This window comes from Anopheles maculipalpis, chromosome 2RL, assembly GCF_943734695.1.
Source record: "Anopheles maculipalpis chromosome 2RL, idAnoMacuDA_375_x, whole genome shotgun sequence".
NCBI classification, from domain to species: Eukaryota; Metazoa; Arthropoda; class Insecta; order Diptera; family Culicidae; genus Anopheles; species Anopheles maculipalpis.
The window spans coordinates 4,075,221-4,094,204 of NC_064871.1; the positions used below are offsets into that span (position 1 = coordinate 4,075,221).

At 42.5% G+C, this 18,984-nt stretch overlaps 1 protein-coding gene across 1 annotated transcript in view; it reads right to left on the bottom strand.

Annotated features, from left to right (window-relative positions):
- The window catches only part of LOC126557619 (glycerol kinase), a 164,471-nt gene that overhangs the window by 57,342 nt on the left and 88,145 nt on the right, over positions 1 to 18,984 (bottom strand). The window lies entirely within an intron of this gene.

The window sequence follows — 18,984 nt, forward strand, 5'->3', positions numbered from 1 at the left end:
TCAGGGGATTACCCTTCAAATACTTCCGATCGTGTATTTCGAGTGTCTCGCAAGGTCATACTTATGTGTGTATGCGAGTTTTCGTTCCGTTTGACCCTTTTTTAACTGTTCTGCACACTTATGTGATGTTAACTTGTTTGGAAATTGTTTGTTTTTTTTTTTCGTTTTCGCGCTTTCTTATGCCTCAAGTATATCGCTTAGCCTACTTTTATTTTCTTCGATTCGTTTTCGGCATTTCTTATTGCTTATCTTCAAAAAATCAACCTCATTTCTTCGCGGATATGACAAGTGTTTGTTTAGCTTTTCATTTTCGTCTATTTCTCCCCGCACCCAGTCAGCAAAAAAAAACCATTTCCAAAATTCGGTGATTAGTAACGAGCAAGATCAGTGGTGTTGTGGTGAGGTTTGCTGTACGAGTGTGTATGCTGCGTATGATAATATTGACACAGTTTGGATTAAACATCTCCGTTTGAGCATAAGACAGCCACGTGTGGTGAGGAAATCCATTCTTCTGTTCCAGCAACAACAACAGCAAAGGAGCAACAACAAAAACACGACCTATCTTTGTAAGTTTGAGCATCAATGGATGGGGTTCTCGTTCCTTTTTCCCCCCTATCTTTGACTTGACTTTACGGGGCTTTACCCCGATTCATAATGATCTTCGATTTGAGATTCTATTGAAAGAAAACTTTTTATCGTCTATACAAACAAACCCCCTCTAGAGGTCATGTTTGCGATTCAGCCTGTCTTTTTTTTTAGCGGTGGCCACAGATGAATACAATCATGACGTCAGTTAGGCGGTGCGCTGTTTGCTAAAGACAACCACAAGAGACATGAGACCGAAAAGGACTTTTTTTTTTACATCTTTTACCGAATTTCTGACCATTTTTCCATCATGTGAATGAAAAAGCGTAAACGCTGAATGTATGGAACTTATTTCGATTTATGGAGAAAAATAAATCCATTCACTTGCTGGCAGGATTCGATGCGTTAGGGGTAAATTGTGTTGCTGGAATTTACCAACGTTTCCTGCTCGGTTTGATTTCGGTTGTGTTGGAAAGTTATTTTCATATTTTTTTCTTACGTTTAGGTTTTGTTTCCATGGAATACTGTTGCAAGTTGCGATCTTTTCCCCGGAGGGAGGCCTAACACATTCGGACTTGTAGTGAGACTGCTTACTGGAACATTGCTTTAAAGTAAATCAAGTAAAACTCCTCAAAAGGGTAAATAATGCTTGGCACTAGATTTGTAATCTTGTAGATTTAAATTCTAGGACAGACATCTAAGATTCTGTTTCAAAATGCTAGAAGAGTTCGCTATCACTTCAAAATAGGTTCAGAATCAACATAGGTCAATATAGAATCAATAGGTTCAGAAGAATAGGTTCAATTCAACGACCACTGGAGTGGTTCAGTTAGAGACCAACAGATGCTCGATAAAGTACTCAGGTTAACTCTTGAGATGTTCAAGGTTTGTGATCTATTATTTCGAAATTCTAGGATGGTTCTTTCATTTCGACAGTTTTTGGAGAGAATACATCCAAATCTAAAGAATCGAGAGAAGTACAGCATACTGGAAAGCAAATTGAGAATTTATGCTTGATAATTATTTAAAGTCCATCGGAATAGCGGTTTTGTGTCAGTGTCAAATATCAACACTGATCAACACTTCCTAAGGTTGTAGTACCATTAAAGAGCCGTACATTTTGAAAATCTGCAAATAAAACTTCACATAGCAAATTATTAATTGTCCAATAGCGGAAAGAATCTTTGCAATAGGGAGAAAACCCCGATGAATATTGATTAATGTGGAAGAGCATGAGCAAACGAATTATATACAGAGTTGACCCAGGTCTGCTCAAATCTATTCGACACTACGACTCCTAAAAGGAGCTGTAACGGATCGTCTATTATACTGGACACGGTTCGTTTCTTTTAAATTCTTCTATTCCAAACAATCAAAGCTCTATTGAAGTTGTGTTTTTTTTCTTTTTTCTATTCCTGTTCCGGTCGCAAATATCCGATTACCATGCGTGAGAAGCGAGGTTTCGGTGTGGAGCGAAACAAGTGAACACAATGTATCGCGATGACCATACTCATACACGACGGTGGGGCCCCCCATCACGATCTGGCATGTGGTTTATGTCAACGTGCTTAGAACGATGCTTGCACAATGCATACCTTTTGCAACCAACACCTGCCATCTCACCGGCCAAGCTTTGCACAGCTTACGTCAGTTCCTACTCGGGGCCGCGACTGTACGATTGTCATTTTAACTTGTGTGACGCGATTGTTGGGAGGAACAATTTTATGAGCCACCATCGTACACTGGTCAGCAGTATGCCGGTCGGTAATGATCCCAATCATCGATTTACACTTACGCCACTGCTTACGGTGTGCAATAATTGTTTTATTGATGGTTCCTCGTGCTGCCGGGCTTAGAAGGGCAAGAGCACCGCCTGTATTAATAGCAAATAATGAGCTGGCAGCTAACATACTTGCCGGCCACTATCAGCTGTCACTAATAATAGAACATGCAAGGAATGAAACATTGCACATTAACCTTTTGCTGGGAAGGGTTGTGATAAAATGCATAAGTGCAATTGACGGCTCTTCCATGTATGACATTTTACCACCAGCGCTTGTTTGTTTTATTGTTTTACTACACTTTGATTTAACATCCTTCGCCGCTCGTAAACTGTCGTGCCTTAAAATTGTACCATTTAGAAGGAAAAACTATCATTAAAAGTTTACTGTGGGATACTTCAGTAGGCGACGGATTTTGGCAAAGGTCAAAGGAAAAATTTAATCACTGTAACTTAAACTTTGCTACCGCAAACTGTGCCCGCAGACCGCATCCAGTTTAGGGTTTGTTTTTGAAGATTTGCCGCTAATGGGCGTAATTAAATTGGGCTGTTTCTTGCGCCGAAAATGGCCATAGAAACCACTCTGTTTTTGTGGTGGAAATTGTGTCTTTGAGGGATAAATTTGAATAGATTTGTGAAGGAAGGGGATTAATTTGGAATTTTCATTCATTTGCTATTCAGGATGAATTATTGAAATGGACGTTCGGAAGACCACCATTCGAAGCTCAATACACCATTTAGTAGTTAAATTTTTGTGTAAAATATAAAGCAGGAAAAATAGTTCTATTAAATTAGTTAACATATTCAGTCACCTCGACATTGGCAGTGCGTGTTGGCCATTCGATTAAATCATCATCTTATGTTGCAAGTGTACACTTACCTCCCCACAACGTCACGCATCTGTTAAACGCTACCCATGCAAACCATGGTCAATTCCAGCTCACCCAAAGACAAGCACATTCGCAGGTTCAGAAGCCGCGCTATCGCGCTCTGGGTGTTGTGCGTGTGCGTCCATCCACGAGATGAGCACTAATCGAGCACTAGACACGCGCGCGCGGTCATGTCCAACAATAACCCGATGGACGAAAGACAAAACGGCACGTTTCATTCGTGAACTTCTCCTCTTAATTCGAGCCGGGGTGACGATGACGGTTTCGCTTGCCGTGTAGCCTAGGGCGACTGCTGGAAATCATCGCACCGAGCCGTCCTTAGCCGAGGCATCTCTCCCCGTTTTGCGAGCGAGAAAGGAAATTATCAATAAACGTAAATAAACCTGCCATACCTGCGGGGTGTGTGTGTGTGTGTTGTGGCCCGATGCGGGGGAGCCACAACCTTTCTGGACATTACGCTTGTGGGGTGTCTTGGCGATGTCTTGTGTCATAGCGAAGCGAGAACTGTAATGGCTGTTGTTTGGTAGATCGCCCGTGTCGTAGTGATAACGATGTGAGGACCAGGAGGGAGACAAGTTGTCGATGTCTTGCACTGGATGTAGGTCGGACCGAACCCGATGTATCCAACTCTCAGCTGTTCTGGAGATAAAACTGGAAGCTGTTAACATAACAGACGAAAGTGAAACATATCTCCCAGAGGGGTGTATTACGAAACATGGTTCAAACAATGTCCTCTAAAGATTTGCACAGATTCCTTGTGTTCGTTGCAGATTATCATCCGGTCGGATCATCATGCTGATCCGTTTCCGATTTGAACCGATTACCCAACGCTCTAGGTGCGACGACAGCAAGGTGATGAAGGTGGTGGAATTCTTTTACACACAAAATCTCAAGCAAACTAGAGTAGATGGCAAGATAGCTTATCGTCGTCCACCAGCAGCAAAACATCACCACATCACCGGATGGATGGCGGCTGGAAAAGGGAATTTGAAATTTAAATTTTCGTCTAACCAACTTAATGAACGGTCGGTCGTAAGCTAGGCGTCGCGCGAGAGTCGTTAGCTGTGAACTTGTGGAAAGATATCTTCGTTCGCTTCTGTAGCTCCAACTCGACACAAGGATGGAGCAAGAGCGCCCCGTACTCTTGCTAGCGAACTTGGCGAAGGGCCTGCCGGCTGCTGGGTTGGTTTGCAGTTCAGATTTATGATTATAGTACGAAATCCGTTTATTGTTTCGGGTGAAGATATCGTCCCGATGCCATCCCCTGCCCGTGACCTTGTTTTGGACGATTGGAGCATTAAACTCTTGTCGGAATGCCACATCCACACCTAAAGCCATGGGTGTTAAAGTGTGCGATTAGGAGAAAATTAGTGTTTTCGAGCTTTGGGACATTCCACGTTCCTAAGACGCCTTGAGTTAGGTCAGCCGAGGTAGAATTTTCAGGTAGTGGCACTTATTAGTAGCCTATTAAATTGTGCTTATTGGCTTATCTTCTTGTCTTTTGATGCCTATAACATCCTTTCGCTACTGATTCTGTTCCAACCCGATACAGTTACAGTCATCCAATTAAAAACAAAGTTTAACAATTTAACAAGCTGTCATAACAATAAATTGTGCCCCAACAATTAGGTACCCTACAGGCAAATGCAAAATATCCACCACCATTCGTACGTTTCCTTGTGCCCAATTCGTGCAATTGCAAACTGCGTTACGAAGCCACTCGAAGGACGTCACCAAAGTTTATCATCATCCGGCCCCACCGACTGGATAGACAACTCTGTCTCTTACCGGCGGCGTTTGAGCTGATTGCCGCGTTTGCCGATAAATCGTAACCTTTTTGCGAACGGTTATGGTCTAAGCGCACAACCCGTTGAGGTTAGGTGCGGCGAGCGCAGGAACTACCTTTTATGGACTCCGGAGTCGAACCAAGAACGCAAATAATAATGATGTTGTTGGCGGTGGGTTCTAGCGACATGACACGATTTGCTTACGATTGTGTGTTGCTTTTGATCGACTGTTCGAGAACTGACAGCGCAGCATTTAAATGGCGTTTATGATGTATTGATTCGTGCAATGCAGTGGAGAGGGGTATGATTAGTGAGCAACTGGTGGGTGGTTTCGACTTGGTCTCGTGCTTCTTATTTCGATGCGTTACCATAGTAGAAAGTACATCGAATATCTCGAATTATTTTCAGAATATTGTCTAACCATATCAAAACTTAAATAAAGAAGAACACCCAGTTGTCTCCAGGTGTCAGGTGCTACATTTTAACGTGATATCAACAACTCCGATATCGGAGTATCGCGAGGCAACAACACCGTGAGAAAAGCAAGTTTGACCGGTGGACATAACCCAAATACCGACTATTAGCGCAGGTAATGCCAACCAATCCCTGCTATTCTAAAAACCAAAACGGTGTTTTGTGTACACAGTGACGACGATGTCCAGCGTTGTTGTGTTACTTTTTCATTGCTTCCACACGAGGGTAAACATTGCAGAAAACTGTTCATGTTTGGTGCTGCTCTCTCGGTGTTTCCGCTGCTTAGCTGCTGTCCTCCCCGTGAAGCTCCCTTCCTTCTGCTTGATCGGGTAAACTCTACCACCCATATTTTGTTGTGTCTAAAATTGTGCTTTTTTAGTCCAGCCCCACACACATTCTGTCTCCTATGGATGGATATAAATATGGTTAGCAATGCCTTGTCCAACATACGGGCTCACCGGTCGTTTGTTGGAAATAGAGTGTAGTTGACAACGTCGAAAACTCCCTCAATCTTGCGCTGATGGACTCGTGGAACGATACATGGGTTTCGTGTGTCACCTTCCACCAAAAACGATGAGATTGACTCAAAGGAATCCCAACAGGTGTTCACAAGAATCGCATGAAGAGCAGGGAAGCACCACCAGAGGTCAGGGGACACGACGCGATACAGAAGAGTAATTTTTACAAAGACGTAGACATAACCACACATGATTAATAAGTACCCCCCCCCCCCCCGTTTGAGTAAAATCGTCACACTCTTGTGGACACAGGTACGAGAATTGAACTCGGTACGCTTGCGTATACTAAACCATCACTTTACCGATTATACCGTCCAGCCGTTCCGTGTGCAGAATGCTAAAACACATTCTTAAAGCAATAATACTGCTCGGGACATTACACTCTCCACCGTTATTGATTTTGCATTTGTAGAATTTTGCAAGCGTCTTATCGAGTCACCCTGACTCACCTGCTGCTGCAACAAGTATTTTATTTCGCAATCCAGTGCCCTAACGGTTTACGAAGTACGGGTACGTTTCGATTAAGCGTACGAACGCGCGCCGGGATCGTGTGATTGGCCTGCGGGTAAAGATGGGTCAACTGACTGCTGCCAGGAAAGTGGCGAGGGGTGTGATACCTGAGCGCATGGCACTTGCAAATAAATGCAAGCCACCCTTCGTTTCGTGCGACAGTATTTAATCAACATGTTATTGCTGAAGCAAATAAAGAAAGACCACACCGTTGGGCTAGAAAAAGCAGGGATTGAGGGAGTGAGGGACATTATGTTGACCAACATTGTACCCCTGGTGACACTACGCCCTCCCTCTCTACGTCCCAAGCAAAACATCAATAATGGATAAGTGTAGTTTGTTTGAATTTAATCGGTGTGCAAAAAAAAAAGAAATGGCCAGAAGTAAAATGCCAAGTTGCGGACGACACTGCGACAACATCCTTTCCCGTGGACTCGGCCCTAGGTTGATAGTTTCGCGGAGATGATAACGACGGACCGACGACGACGACGGTAAACATTATCGCAACGGATAGTGTGTGGCCAGAAGTACAAGCACGAGCAGTGCAAGATAGCCGTGGGTTGTGGATGCGCGCTCTATACACTCCCGGTGGTTTGCGAATGCTATCAGCTCGTTTACAATCAATTTCTCCTGAATCGGTTCGCCCGGGGTATGGTGATGCGGCCAATCTACACGGTTGGCGGTGCATTTATAGACGAAGGCAAACGATGCAAACGGCCAGCAGCCTTGGCAAACGTTTATTTACGTTTAATGGCGAATTGTGGTCGTGAGTGTTGTGTAGTTTGCGTTTGTAGAATTTGTTTACCTCTTGTACCCGTGTGTTGTGTCGTCAACAGTTTTATGTTTTCTACCTTAGTAGAGTTAGTGAAGTGTTTTTTTTTATTTGGATCGCTGTCGGCGCACAAATTGTAAAGCAATCGCATATCCATTCCAACTGGACATTTAATAGTCTTTTATAACTTTATTAAACTCTGCACACCATGCCCATAGGAATCGCTATGATGCTGCACAGCATTATGCATGTTGCGTAAAAACAATTCGCAGAATATAACTGCCAACGTGCGCTGCGAAGCGTGGAAGATTTAAAGGGACTTATTGTTGGGGAAACGGAATCGCTGTCACTGTTGACTGTGTGGCGTGAAGATGAAACTCAAATTCAGTCACAAATTCCATTGCAATGGCTCTCGGCGCTCTTCACAGCGTAGTACTCGATTGTACACGGTCCCAAAGGGGTCCATTGATGTCAATAGGCTCGGTAACTTGACACGGGGTCAAACAGACCGAGAAGCGAAACATATGAAAAAAAGACAAACCAAACTGCCCGGTGGCCAATTAAAGGTGAACCACTGCCGTATGTATATGTGTGTGCTTGTGTTCTTGTTACACACTGTTATGAGGTGATTGTGATGTGGAGCAGCAGAACATTGTCGTTGGTGGGGTGCCATTGAACAGTGAAACACAAATTGGTACCTATTTTTAATGGCCCAGCATCCAATTAAATCGACGGTAAAAACAGTGAAAAAAAGATCCTCTCGTTGCTAGCATTAATTGCCAAATGAGACAATAGTGCATTTAACTTTTTCAAAGTTTTTAATAAAATTTGTATTAATATCATTTACAAAAGCCGAAACTAATTTTAATATCATTCCAGCCAGGCTTTAGAAACGTTTTTTATTTGCCCCGACCATTCAACTCCCGATCCCATGAGATTAATTGTCGGTAACGAAAACATTACACGTGCTAACGAAAACCGCAAACCCCTGGATTGGGTTCATTAATTTTCAATGGCTTTATCTCTCTCTCTCTCTCTCTCTCTCTCTCTCTCTCTCTTTCATCTTTTAATCAATGAATATTTTTCCGCTTCCAGCACGTGACAATGGAATTCACAGCAATGGCTGTTCAATGGCTGCTAAATACGTGTTTGAACGCTCCTGGTTTGGACGTACGATGGAGGGCAGTTGAGTAACAACTGGTTGGTTTGGTCTAGAAAGATTTGTTGCATTCAGAAGCACGTACAGTGTTAAATTGTTTATTAAGTTATTTTGTTGATTGACTAGCCTTTATTACCTTTGCGTATACTGTTGAAATAAAGGTTATCACATAGTGGCAATTGGTCTCATACTTTGCATACCTCTAGGCGTTGTAGATCAATGTTCGTTAGTATTAGGTTCGTTATTTATGTGTCGATCATTTTCTTAACGGTTAAACGACTTACTAGGGGTTGAGTTGGCCATCAAGTGGCTTACGAGACATGTTGGTACCACGTAATTGGATGAAAAGTCCTTACTACTACGGGGTGCGGTCCGGATGGGCTTTTAATTCCGGTCTTGCCGCGTGAAGATTTTCGCTGCTGTCGCTTCTACCACCGTACCATGTACCATTATATTGACTTATTACTGGCAATTTGCAACAAACATTACATACCTTCAGGCGCGTAAATTTAAAGCTTATAAATAATTGTAATTTATTTTACATCCCAACACGAACACACACAAAAAAACGTGCAAGAAATCGAATTACGTGTTCGATAAACAATTTTTTCCCTTCTCAAGCTTCGATTGGCCTTTCAAGTCCAAATGATTACAGCTCCAAAAATTTCCAACACACATACAAAATCCCACCGCTTCACTGATTGTTGATTCAGATTTCTAAATGTAATTCTCCTTTTTCGCTCGATGCTTCTGCGGCCTTTTTTTTTTTCTTTCTCATCCAGCATTCAGTTTGCCAATCTGCATCTCAATCTTGCCTCTACTTTATTGCTTGCTCCCTGTTGGCCTTGTGTGTGCCGGTACGGAGCGAAACGGAACAAAAAACCTGAAGGGAGCAAAAAAAAAGCTGAACCGATATGAGATGGTCATTTGCCTTCACGATCGATATGTGTGGGTCACCATGATGCTCCATGAGCCACCGGAGCAGTAGCATAAATTGCATATTGATTGTTAACGAGCAGCAACAGAACGACAGCAACCGTTTCGTTCCGTTGTCTCGCTCCTGCTCTGCAGGAAGTTCAGACGGGACCTAGAGGTCAGGATGAAATATTAATTACAAATCTTTTCTCTTTATCCTCGGTCCTTCTACCGCTTTCTGTGGTGCAAGTAGTGGAATACGATACGATGCGATTGGATTTAGCGGAACGCGGAACGCGTGTAGTCGTCCGCACGTTCGTCGTGGTTTCTTCATTCCGTTTATGCAATTTGCAAACAGCAATATCCTGCTGGGAAAGTAGCAACAGGTAAGCGCTCGGTTACGTTCGAGTGGTGTAGTTTCGATAGAATTTTTAAGGTGTCCTTTTGGTGCTACCCTGGAAGCAATGGAATGGTTGATGCTGGGAATGCTAATGAGCGCCATCCTCACTACTGTATCGCTTCCATGTAGAAAAATGAGCCTGGTGAACATGGTGGTGTGTTGTGGGTTTTCTCTGCCAAGCTACTTAAAAGAACGATCAAGACGTGAAGTAGTGAGTGGAAGGTTAATTAAATACGAACAAGCACCTTCACGTTTGATAGGAATTGAGTTGCTACCGGGAAATGGGAAACACTCGGTTGTAAACAGGCAGCCAAGTACAATCGTACTTGGCACATTGTACTTGGGTTATGAGCGTTTACGTCTCCACGAAGCGTAGTTGTATCGGAACGTTGTGTAGCTGCCGAGGACACACAAAACGGGAGGAGAAAATACCAATTTCTCGCTGCTGATTGTTTGCAAAAATTGTATTGTTGTTGTTTAAAGTGTTGCATAATAAAGATTGATTAAACATCCTGTAACACCATCCAGAGAATTCATCAAAGCCGGACCCTACAACAATCCGCGAGGATCTCTTCTCTGTTTGGCTCCGTGTTTTGCTCCAAGTCCTTAAAAAAAGCCATCGCCAGAGAAAGAAGTTTTGTAATGAATTTATGTCGTTCTTTAACAACAACGAGCAGTTCTAAAAAGAAAAACATGGTGAAATTTTCGGCCACGAAACAAGTGGTGAGAAAAACAGCTTCTCCAGGCTACTCTGTGATCCGCTTAGGACCAGCCCATGGACTCAGATTGTTTTTCTTGGAGCGAATTATTTTGTCGATGTCAAATGACTTTCCCCGTCTGGATGGTGGTAGCAGGTGCCTTCTGCTGTATCTTTACGTGCAAAGTTCGATCCAACAAGACCGACCACGAAACAATCGCGCCCAAACGCTGGGAGCCTGCAAATGTTCCTTTCGTCAGGTTGATTAAATACACTGCCATAAATCATAGTTTGCCAGCATCCTACGAGCGCGAAAGGGATGGAAAGGTACAACCTGGTCGCTCCGGCGACAACTTCGACAACTTTGGACGACTCTGTCGACTCGGGGGCTGGAAACTTGGTCGTAAATCAGGTCAAGCCGTTAGTCATTTTAATCGCTTGCACGCTCGTTGTCGTCGTCTATGAGGAGAGAATTTGCATGCAGCAGCAAAAAAAAAAAAGAAGTAACAGCGACAAGTCATCCAGGGGGTTAACGCACTGGTTGGTGTCGCGCAGTGAAGGTCGGCACACGCACGGGTCATACCGCGGTGTAAGCCGACCAAAAAGTTTCGGTAACACCGGGACAGATATTATGGTCATGTCTTTGCCGAATCGATCGAGCTGACGGACGGACTTTGGCTAAAGTTATGGTAATGCGATTGTAATGAGCTTTTTTTTAATGTACCGAAATGGAACGGACTGCAGGGTAAGGTGTGAACATGGACCGTGTAGAGCTGTTTTAGACGTGCCACACAAACACCACACCTGTGTGGGTTTGCAGGTAAAGGTGTTCGATTATTTAAATCATTCTTTATGGACACACTTTCACTGCGATTTATAGCGATTTTATGGAATGTTTGGTGGGGAAAAAAACGTTTGAAAAGCATACAAGTATTTGCTACTAAAATGTTTGTTTTGGAGATTATTTTTATGAATAATATTTCTTTACGCCTAGCGATAAAACAATCCTCTTGTTTATAGTATTCGGAACAAGTGAAGGACGAATACGAAAGATCGAAACTTGTAAGATAAATTTCTAAGCTTGGCGTGAGAAAATTATCGAGCTGTTACGATAATTCATCGAGTACTAAGCCATGGAGGAACATTCAATAAATGACATTTTTTGATAGCATTAGTGTTTATGTCATTAATAATCAGCAAGAAGTATTTTGAATATGCGTCTGTTTAGTCTACTCTCCTCATAAATGAATACCGGATTCCCTTGAGTTCATTCTCTAATTCATTATAGCATTATAGGCTGTCTATATGCATCTATCCATTTTTTTACTAGCTATAAAATTAAATATAGTTTTATATCTTTTAATTTACTTTAATGTATAATTTTACTTTGTTGTAAATTGAAATCATTTTTTATCTTTCAATTCCATTGTTTTGGTAACTCCATTTCATTCAAGAATTTTTGAACAATTACCACGAAAATGTTATTATTTTCTTCCCTTTTCCATCCATTAGTTTTATCATTGAAATTTTATTGTCTTTCATTGAGCAATTATTAGCATATTGTCAAGCAAAGCCACAACTTAACGAGTCGTTTAATATATCGACCCACTCATGGACCGTTTAAGTGGCTGCGTACACTAATTTCTATGCTTTATAGCTCAACCTAATCAATAAGCGCCCCGGCTCGCCTCTTCTAGGATAAGTGCCACGATCAATTGTCGTCTTGTTCAGCTAAACAACTTTGTGCAAACATTTGATTAACTTGTTAACGCAACTAATCCGGCACACCAGCATTATTGCCGTCAGCGACGTGTGAACATGGGCGATTTTTCTACGGCACGCTGTTCGCTGCTTCATCGTCCTGTGATCTCTTCGATGGAAGTGCGCGCGCTTTGAAAGCGAACCAACCTGCAACAGGTCTGAAGGTAATTAACGACCCTTTGGAAGCCGTTTCGTGGCGATGCTTCACATCGGTTGCATTAATTAGAGCGCCACCAGTGCTGGCCCCGGATCGGTCACAATCAAGATGTCGGACGCATGCATGCCACAGACCTAATCGAAGAACGAGCAAGCTATCGGAAGAGGGGGTACTGTCAGTGGCACAGTAAAAGGCAGGCGAACCGGTTGTACCCAGGGATTTTGGGCCCAAAGTCGACACTCGGCGCGCTTGCATAATTATTTACCATCCACCAAGAGTGCGCACAAAACGGGCTGATAACTCGTACACTCGCCAAACAGTCGACACAGATTTGGTCAATCTCAATCACCCCAAACGAAGGGGAATCGGAACTAGTTCTGCTCGATATAGACACAAGCTGCACACAGCTCGCAGAGAAGGGCCTACGAAAGAACGGAAAACGGGCAGGGAAGGTCATGCTTGTCAGCTACCCTACCTTGAAGCTAACCTTGACCAACCGACCGACCGAACCGAACACTGCTCGACATCTTGAAGTGCACTCGAATGGTGGACCCCTCCTTTGCAGTACGCAAACACCGGAGTGCGTAAATAATCACAGCAAAAAGCTACACCGCTAGCACTAGCAGCGCCAAAGGTCATGTTGTGGATGCACTCGTTTTGAAAAGTTGCATCCATCTCACCCCACTGATGAGACTGCAGTTTGTCCGAGCATGTAAAACATACATTTTCCATTTACTTTCCATCCCTCGTCTGTTGGCTGTTTGGGGTTTTCGCCCCTTTTTTATGATCAACAACATTTGAAGCCTTTTTTTAACCGAAGGAAGTGCATTTTTGTGCAAATTTGCTTAGAAATTAGAGCTGTACTGTTCACCGCATTCAGCTTTTGTGAGTGTAAGTTTGTTCTACCATGGCAGAGCTATCAACATCCGGAGGTCTGATTGGAGGTACCTTGTGGTTCTGCAATTCGTATAATTAAAATGTAAATCATTTCTCTGCAAGAGGAATGTTTCGAATGCGGAATAAATGCTTTATGTTTTGGAAATTTGTTGGGCAAAGAACATGTTCTAAGTCTTGGTTTAGCTATTTTTTCTATTGTTTGATATTTACAAAAAATATTTTATTAAATGCTATTATAGGTCGTTTTACAGACTTAAAAGTCTGCAAATAGAAAGTGGTTTTGTATTTCTTTACAATCTTTTTTTTTTGTCGATTTTATATTACTATTTCATTATCCAACTACGTGGTATCGGCAAGTCTAGTTAAGCCATTCGATGGCCAGCGTGACCTTAGGAGGTCGTTAAACCAAGAAGCCACTGCTTTTCATCTAGATTTCCATTTTAAAAAAGATATTAGGTTCAAAAATATCATAGCATTAGATATTAAAAACGGTCGTCATATTGGAAAAGATCCTCAAGAAAATCACCTGACTGAATTGATGAGATTTGATCACAGATGGGCGCATTTTTGAGTATGCTTTTACCATCCTTACCGTGTGAATAGTTTTTCTCTAGTATTAGATTTCTCAAAGGATTGCCAATAAACGGTACCAAAGCAAATCTTAATTGCACACTTATTTTGTAATTAAAATTAAAATAATCTTTTCATATTTTTCCCCACGCGTTTCATTATTCATTTTCCGTAAAAAAAGTTTTTCCCCTCAGCTTGAGCTTGAAAAAGCTATTGACCCGGTGCCTGCATAATGTTGCGGTGGGCGAAAATAAAACATTATCACACGTTAATGCATTCATAATGACAAGTTGTCATATGCGTGTAAATTATGTTCCTTTTGTAACATTCGTTTTTCTCCGATAACATAGCTAAAACGGTAAAGAAACAATCAAAAGAATGAAACACAACTGTTGTGGAGATCCCGGGTGAGAAATGAGCTCGTTATCGTATTCACCTTTTTTTTTTTGCTTTCTTTGCTCTGTTATTTAGCCCCTTACCCCATGGGAAGAGGACATGGGAAGTAGCTTTTTTTATCTGTTCGGTAAACATTTGCGTTACGTTAATTATCGTCTCACCCTCGTTATTGCCGCAGTCGAATATGAATACGGCGCGAAATACACTTTCGATGCGTGTATCGTTTAGACGCTATCGGCGACAGTGACCGACCGCGTTTTGTTTGTGTTTGCAATGTTTTATTGTTTTACTGTATGACGAATTCGGTTGCTTTTTTGTTTTGTTACCAGCATAGCATAAATAAGCATGTTATGCAAACATCGGCGGTGAGTAGGGCAAGAGGAAAACAAAAGGGCATATCAATATTTCTGCGATGCCCCAGCACACACATATAAATGTGGTGAAAGTTATTGTTTGGGAGAAAGAGTGTACAAAAAGTAAAAACAAATGAATAAAAATAAAAATGAATATAAATTCAATTTATTCGACAAACGCTTGACCCGATCGATCGCGAGAATATTGATTTAAGCGGCAAAGAGCATCATTCATCGCGTGGGGTTTTAAAGCACAAATGTCCACGCCCAGTCCAGTGCGAAAGGTTGCGTAAATACATCATTTAGTCCGTGGTACAAGGACGACCCAAAGGATGGTGTTTCGTGTGTTTCGATTAGAAATTAGCAACATTCGCACAACGATGCGCGCGGCCTAATCAAGGGTCCTTTTGCGGAGGTATCATTAGGCGTCGTAAACTTTCCGAGCACGTCACGACTGCCTTTGGACGGACGGTGGTCCAACTCAGTGACTTGGGGGGGGGGGGGGGGGGGGGGGGGGGTTGACCTGTCATCGCTGCAAGGATATTAAACAAACTCACTTTCATCGCTCGGTTGGGATTTGTTATGTGTTTTTTTGTTGTTCCGTCGTCCCGCGTTTCCTTCGCACGCCATCTTGAGCGAAAGGGGACGGAGAATAAAAATGGTGCGTCCTGGGTACAAAGTGTCCCAAAAGTGTCACACGACGGTAAAGCTTCCGAGATGTAGGCGGCAGTGCCGAAATCTTTTGCCCATGCAAATGGAATCGTCACTGGGTGAAGGCAGCGAAAGAGAGGGACCAAATTGAGCGTCCTGAATGCTAATTCAAATACGAATGCGGAGTCCAGTAGCTTTAAGAAAGATACTACTGGGTCTTTCCAGTGAATGATAAAACTGATGATTGCACAGCGTGCAGTGTGTAAATAGAGAGCACCAAAATATAGCAGCACATCCCACATTTTCTGAATCAATTTAAAATTTAATCAATGCCGCGTACCGAATGCGTGCCATTCGGTCAGTTCGAGCGAAATGGTAAAATATGCGAGAACGATTGTTTCGCAAAAATTCCACACAACAGCGACGAACCATTCGTGTTCGTGCCTACGGTTTACGGCAACACTATGACGCGTAATGATAAATCCGAGTACACTCATACACGGAAAGTACGGAGAAAACGGTGCATGATGGTCTGGGAAGGATTATTGGCTTCGGAATCCATTGATTTAAAGGCTGCAATCGGTTGGTGTATCCACTCACTCCCTTCATCCCAATCAATTGCTTAATCAATTGCGTTTTCGATTTCGTGTAAACTTGTTGCATGAGTTCAAAGCGAGCGTGGATGGAATTTTATTCACGTTTACGGTGTATCCTTCAAAAGGCAAAAAACAGAAGTTTTCAGAGCGATGTTTATGGTGGAAATTTTAAATTGATCTTAATTTGAATGTAACAAGAAGTGATAATGCATAATGCTCGAGCAAATCAAGACCTGGACTTGGTAGATCGGAATTAATGAGGTGTTTTCATGTATGAATTTTGAGTACGAAAAGATCAATATACGTATAAATAGGGAGGAGTGACCTAGCAGGTCGTTAAGCCATTTACAAGAAGAATATAGAAAGATCTATAACTTAAAGATTTTATATTTGTAATACTGTAAAATTCATGGCATCTGTCGCTGGACTGATATGCCACCTGGCCCAACGAGTTTATCCAAGATATCCAACAAACGTCAGGCAATTTATTTTGCCATATAAAACATATTATAAAGTAGAACCACTAGAATAACAGGTTGGCTGATAAGTCCCCGGTCTAACAAAGAAAAACACATTTTTTTGTCAAAATTCGTTTTTATTATTCAACATAGTTCCCTTTAAGAGCGCTACAACGATTATAACGACCTTCCAATTTTTTGATACCATTTTGGTAGTACTCCTTCGGTTTTGCCTCAAAATAGGCCTCAGTTTCGGCGACCACCTCTTCATTGCAGCCAAATTTTTTCCCTGCGAGCATCCTTTTGAGGTCTGAGAACAAGAAAAAGTGGCTGGGGGCCAGATCTGGAGAATACGGTGGGTGGGGAAGCAATTCGAAACCCAATTCATGAATTTTTGCCATCGTTCTCAATGACTTGTGGCACGGTGCGTTGTCCTGGTGGAACAACACTTTTTTCTTCTTCGTTCTTTTTTCGTTCGTCAAGCAACCAAAAGTTGCTTGACAAAAGACGCTCTGTCTCACAAACTAATTGACATACAGACGTCAAATTTTGACACGAATCATTTGAAGGTTGGTGCTATATAAAAATAATATGCATTTAATACTAGCGGCGCATTCTATGTGTCAGACCGGGGACTTATCAGCCAACCTGTTACAGTCACGGATGAGCCCACAAATCGTCTGTGTGGTCCTTCTACCTAATTTGGATGATCATTTCAGAATTTTCAAATCGGAAACAACCAAATCACGAGTGCATTTAGCGATTGCTTTACGCAGCAAAGCATTATGTCATCTGCTGCTCGAGTGATTGCTCGGTATGGTAGGTAGGTTGTCTGGCACACCCATTTCTGATAAGTAACCTGATGAGCAGTGGCTTAGACCGGCCGGCACCAGATCGATGCAGCGTACGCCTGTGGGTGATTGATTGGCTGTGCCATTCGGTGCAAGTGGGGCACCGGCATATATAGGGGGCTTGTCATCGATTGTCACAGAATGGCAATCGTTTCGCCCAATTATCTGTCGCCGGGTGGAAGCAAATTGCTAAAATCAGGTTGCTTCAAAATGTATGCCTTTGGTAAGTTTATTGAGCTTTTTTTTTAATGTGCAAAGGACTGTTTTAGATTAAAAAAATTTAACTTTCATATCGTGCTATTAGAATCAATGCACTACATGAAAAAAAGCTCCAGTCACTCTAAAATTGTTTTCTAAAAGTTCTCCAGCTGCTGGTTCACTCACTGAAGCGAAATAGTCGAAAAAATTAAAACCTTACACAACGCCACACTTTCGAGCGAAACGGGCTAGTGAAGCAAACAAAGCGCCCAACATTCGCCCCAGGCTTCGGTCCTTTGTTACAGTGACTGACCGTAGTCCTGCTTCAGTTTCAAGGATTGATTACATGGCCATGTGCTGCACGTTGTTTGTGATGTACAAAACCCGAAACGGATCTAAACTACCCAACGTCAAACAGCAACTCGCTATGGAGACAGGCTTTTACTGGAAGCACATGTGGCATTGTTTCTGTTTCGTTAAATGGAAGCGGCGTGTGGCCATCATTCTGTTAGGATAGGCGAGCGATTACACAAAAGGCTCTGTCGAGGTATTGAGTGCCATTTAGTGGAAAAAGGGATAAACTCAGACACAGAAAGAAAGGGACAGAAAGGGGACTCTGAAGTGGAAAAACAGACTCACAGTACTGTATGCAAAATTCGAATATCGGTTTGTGTGGTGGGACATCATTTTCCCTCCCAGCCGCTTGCAGACACACAGCCTTTTAAATTAATTGAAAAATTTCATCACTTCGGCCGGTGAGGTCCTTTTCGAATTGTAGGACAACCATAATTTGTGGTCTCGATAATGAGCGAAGTTTCCATGAGTTCGACGACCTGAAGAAGGAGATTCTCGAACGGTTTACTGCTTTTGTCTCGTTGGGATTCTAATTCTGTGTAGGATGTGTACTAGGCTGTCTGATAGAGGAAGGAGCTTGGGCTGAATGAAAAATAGATAAACGAATCGTTGAAATATGGCGCTATGACTATGTTGGGACCGGTGATCGACTGGAGGGTGTTTGCAGATGGGGCATCATGCTGATGGGTAGCATGTGGACAGGTTTCTGTCAACAATGGAAAGCCGAGTTACCATCAATCATTGCTTTTTTGCTTACAGTCGGCAGTCCTCAGACGCTTCCTGTCCGAAACGATACACTGTGCGTTGGATGGAAGCCCTAGGGGAAGGTCAGGTTTTTGGTTGTTGGTGTCCAACGTATTCTAGAATGACCTATCGCAGTTCCATGCAAAGTTGTTTGAACAAACAAACTCTTACAAATATTTACAGAGATATAGAACTTCACCAATGATGTGAGTAGTTTTGATGTGTGCCTGTGTGTGTTTTATTGGATAAACTTTTACCCATTGCAAGTTAATTTCATTAGTACACAGATCCTTGTTATCTTAATCGCCTTCCGGACCCAACCACTTGTCTACATTGAGAGCCCTCTCAGGACGATGACGAAAGCTTCATAACTTCATATGACGTGATTGATTGATAACAGACGACCGACAAAGTTACGGGCGTAAATAGGCTTTACTTGCATATGGAAGTAGTTCGCTCGATTTGAAAGTACGCCAAACTATTCCTGGTCACGAAATATGGACTCAACAAA